Source organism: Echinops telfairi, unplaced genomic scaffold, assembly GCF_000313985.2.
Source record: "Echinops telfairi isolate 266 unplaced genomic scaffold, ASM31398v2 ScPeMD7_12;HRSCAF=54, whole genome shotgun sequence".
Taxonomy (NCBI): Eukaryota; Metazoa; Chordata; class Mammalia; order Afrosoricida; family Tenrecidae; genus Echinops; species Echinops telfairi.
Genome location: NW_022103909.1, coordinates 2,642,423 through 2,647,608, shown reverse-complemented (window position 1 = coordinate 2,647,608; position 5,186 = coordinate 2,642,423).

Below are 5,186 nucleotides of genomic sequence, written 5' to 3'. Positions count from 1 at the left end.
TTAAATGGAGAGAGAATGTTTTGAGAAACGATGTACAAATGCGCTTTACACAATTGATGTGTGTATGGATTGGGATTACAGTTGTATGAGCCCCTAATAAAATGTTAAAAAAAAAAAAAAAGAATGATGGCATGCTTACCTCAGACAGGACCGTGGAGGACAGTTTTTGGCAGAGATGTGGACTACTTCACTAACTTTGAAGGACAGATTTCGATGTCCCCCCTTTATCATTATAAATTTCCATATGCATCCAAAAAGTCTTTAAAAGTCCTTTTCAGTTTCAAGGTTTTGATCTTTTTCCTTAAAACAGACAGGAACATAGAGTAGTTTTCTACTTTCAATGAGAGTATGTAGTGTTTTGGGGTTTCTTTAATCACTTTATTGGGGGCTCTTACAGCTCTTAAAACATTCTATACATCAATTTTATCAAGTATATTTGTCCATATGTTGCCATCATTGTTTCCAAAACATTTTCTACTTGAGCCCTTGGTATAAGCTCCTCTTTCCCCCCTCCCTCGCCCTCCCATTCGGTGAATCCTTGATCGATTATGTATTATTGTTTGATATGTCACACTGTCCATTGTCTCCCTTCACTCACATTTCTGTAATTTGTCTCCTTCGGGGACAGGAGAGCTATATATCCAACCTTGTGATGGGTTCCCTCTTTTCCCCCTTTCTCCCTCCTTGAACATCTCCCTACCCTCATGATATTGCTACTCCCACTACTGTTCCTGAGGTGTTTATCTGTCCTGAATCCCAGGTGCCCAGAGCTCTTATCTGTACCAGTGTGTCTTTGGGCTAGCCAGATTTGTAAGGTAGAACCAGGTCATGGTAGTGGGGGGAGGAAGCATTCATATGTAGTGGTTTTTAACTGGTAAATTAGGTAAACATATAAACTTAAAACTGATATAAATCAGCCTTAAGTATATGCATAATATACACAGTCATGCAATTTCTTTAATGTCTATAATAGCTGCTTACTGTGCACCAGGAACTAACTGTGAAGACAATGCAGAAATGAGATTTATTCAGCAAATAACTTTTGAGGATTATTTTATGTGCCAAGCAATACTCGGAAATGAAGGGTGGGTCAGAGTGTTACAGCCCTGGAACTTCTGCCCCGGTACTGTCCTTGAGGCAGCTACTTGTCGTTGTCCAACTTCATACAAACTAATAACGGGGTGGGAGAGGGACGGAATATGGGATTTAAACCTAATCTCTTAACCACACAATCTAAAAAGTAGTCCCTCATCCCCTCCAACACACACCTTTAGTAAACTCTGAGAATTCTTGGTCTCTTGTGTTCTGCCACAGTCTATAGGGCGATGCCAAACGAGTTTTACAGGCATGGTCTGTGTGGGAAACAGAGATATCTCCCAAGTTGTCTCCCTGAATATATACCAAACTCAGCTGCTTGCAATCAATCGACTATACACTTAGAGGTCATCAGAAGTAGATCGGCTTAATCGCCCTAAAGATTATCAGCCATCCAGAGCAAGCAGACACCACTGTTTATCCCACAACAGGTAGGGCCCACTCCCTTCTGATAAGGATAGCAGTTGTCTGTTTCCTTGTAGGAGACCCCAGAGAGGTCAAGCCCACCCAAGGGTGACCAAGGTTAGGCTGCCATCATGAATCTAGGGTCTGCCCATCTTGTCACATATATACCCCTAGTCCCTCCCATTCCTTTGTGCATACCCGTAGCTCATCCACTTTCTGTCACGCCTATGCCTATTGTACATCTCCTTCCTATGATGTGTATGCCTATTGTACTGCCCCTTCCTGGGACATGGCTACCTGTAATCATGCCCCCTGAAGTACTTATAACCCTTGGCTAGCAATGAAGTGGGGACTCCCGGGCTCTCCCTACGAGGACCACCAAGCGGGGCTGAGGTGAGCATGCTACCATGAATTCTGACTCCATTGCTTCAATCTCTCTTCTATCTCCCATGCTCTCGATGACTTCACTATAATCTTTACTTATGATCGCCGTACAATTGCGCCTTCCTCCCCAGCCATGGTATTCAGTGGCCTTGAGTGCATGCAAAAGCTGGACAGTGAATAAGGAAGAGCAAGAACAGAACCGAAGCATCGGAATCAAGGGTGTTGGTGAAGAATACAGAACACACCATGAATTTCCAGAAGAAAGAACAAATCTGTCACGGAAGAAGTACTGTAAGTACTGTACAGCTAGAAGCTCCTTAGAATGGAGGATGATAAACATCCCAATAGGAAGGACCAATCAGTTCCTGGCGAAGGACATCATGCTTGGAAAGTAGAGGGTCAATGAAAGAGGAAGGCCCTCCATGAGATGGCTTGACTCAGGGCCTACCACATGGGCTCAGGCTTAGAAATGATTACGAGGCTGGTGCAGCACACAGGGTCACAACGATAGCATCTAACTTTGACAGCACCTAACCGCAACATTTTGTTAACCTTCAGGTCATTTTCTGAAGAAACACGTCCAAACCGAAGCTCACTGCCATTGAGTCAGTGCTGACTCAGCAACCCCCTGGGTTTCCCAGGCTTTCTCCCTCGGAGCTGTTGGTGGCTTTGAACTGCCACCTATGTGGATCACAGCCCAACTCCTAACCATTACACCATTATACCACCAGGGCTCCTGGTGAAGCTATACCCCCTTCCTAAGGGAAACTGCTATGTTGAATATCATGTGGATCCTGTCCATGATATTGTGTGGGGTTATAGAATTCTTAAAATTGAAATTGATGTACCATTTTGTACTTTAATGTACCATGCTTTATTTTGGATTTTATTTTGTTCAGAATATGCACAGTCAAATACATGCCAATCAACCATCTCTACACGTACAATCCAGCGTGTTCTTTGAGGTGGGGCAACCATCTTCACTGTTTTCTGAGTTGTTCCTCCCTCATCAACATACATTCGCTACCCCCAAAGGTTCTTTCATGTTGGTGTTGACATTACTCTTATATGGACCGTTGTGATGCAGGCTATACCTCGGGAAACTGATCTGGCTCTGCCTTGAATAGGCAAATATTCTTTGCCAGTACCACAATTCAAATGCATCATAGAGATAAAATTTTATAACAGAATGATCACATCAGATAACAACATGGAGTATAATTGCATAATACTGAGCACCATGGCCTAGCCAAGTGGACCCATATTTGGGGAAGGGGACACAGTTTGATCTAAGACAATCCTCAAGGTCTCAAGGCACCCATTTTCTACTAGTTAAGGTAAACTCGTTTGGTTTGAAGAAAACTTACGGGATAGCTTTTTTTTTTTTAAGTTTTAAAGATTATCTCAGAACAATAGCTTCAAAGATTCCCCATTCCCCTTTGCTCCAGAAAGTCTTGAGAACATGAGAATTGTGTTAGTCCAGGTTGACTAGAGAAACAAATCCAGGGACACTCCGATGTATATGAGAGAGCTTGATAACAAGAAGTAATTTTGCATCAATAAAACATCCCAGGCCAGTCCAGATCAAGTCCATAAGTTGAATTGTAGCCCATATATCTGGTATCAGTCTAATAAATTCCTTCTCAGACTGATGCAACACATGCAATGATGCTGAATGCAGAAAGATCACAGGCCAGTGGGTGGAAAGTCTCGTGGATCCTGTGGTGGTAGAAGCATCTCAGTGCTGGTGTGGGTCTCCGCGTGGCTCCTCCAGCTCCAGGGCTCTGGCTGCCATCAGCATAGCTCCATGTGGCTTGTCGGCAGGAATGTGAAGCAGAGGGAGTGTGGTACTCCTCCCAGGACAAAAAGAGGAAGTTCCCAGAATCCTCCAGGTGGGTGTTACCTTGTGATCTGATTGACAGGCTAGGCCCACCTCTACAGGCTATTTATCAAGTTGACATGAAATTATGTAACTACCACTAGAATTTTAAATTCTCTTCTGCATTTCCCCCTTTGATCAGAAATTAATATATGGACTACTTGATTAAAAGTTTTTTTGTAAATCAAATATTTTCGTAGTTAGAGCATAGAGGACATGAAAAATACACCCGTTAGTCACCATTATACTCGTATTACCCAATTTATTAAACGAAAAAGGGAAAATACAGTAAAACATTTTGGACGTTACAATTATCATTTATTATTTATTATATTATTTATGGCATCAAGCGTGTACAGTATGAGCCAATCAGTGGCAGTAATGACAGAGCATGCGCTGTTACCCAAAAACCGCGATAGAGTGAAGCCGCAGAAGTCGTAGCGCGAAGTGGTGAGGGTTCACTGTATATAGTTATCTGTATATGATTTAACAGTTCATTTCTTGTTATATATCTAATTATCTTTATAAATAAATATATTATCAGCAATTTGGTTTTATCTCTCTAGAGAACCATGTCTAACACAGGCATTATCCAGTTCTTCTGGTCTTGCAGCAAAGGAGGCAGTTCATGGAGGAATTAGACACACATTCCGTAGCCTCCTGTACCCAACCCTCCTTCCTTGTTTGCTCCAGGGAACTAGAGACCAATTGTGCTTTGGTTGGCCATTTGTATACTTTTAAGTCCCTAGGAATTAAAAATGAGCTAGGAGGTAGAATAGGAGCACTGAATGCATTATTAGGTCAATTAACTGAAATGTCCCATGAAACGACTTGTCTCTCAATTTGCCTACTGTGGTGGCTTATGTGTTGCCCTGATGCTGAAGCTATGTCACTGGTATTTCAAATGGATAATACTAAATCTAATAAACGACCTAGTAGATATACTGTAAGCCCACACTGTTAAGTACCATGTGGGAGAAAGATGCGGCTTTCTATTCCCCTAAACAGTTACAGTGTTGGAAGCCCATGGGCCCTTCTACCCTGCCCTATAGGGTTGCTATGAGTTGGAATTGACTCAATGGCATCGAGTTTGGTTTGGTTCTATTAAGAAAGAGAAATCACTGCCACCCAAACGCTGATATGCTGTTGATATGATGCATACTGGTATGCTGGTAAGAGGCATACTGATTTCAGATATGTTTAAATTTAAATGTAAAATAATGTACAATGCAGTGAACACTATATAATTGCAAGCAGTTCCCTTCAGGCACATAAGAATGTTGTGAATATTAACATATTGGGCAACAAAGTAAGTCTCAGAAAATTTCAAAACATTGGTTTCACACAAGGTATGTTCTATTGATCTATGTGCCGCCTGTCCTTTCGCCAAAACCACACTGCCCTGGCTACAGTATGCATATAG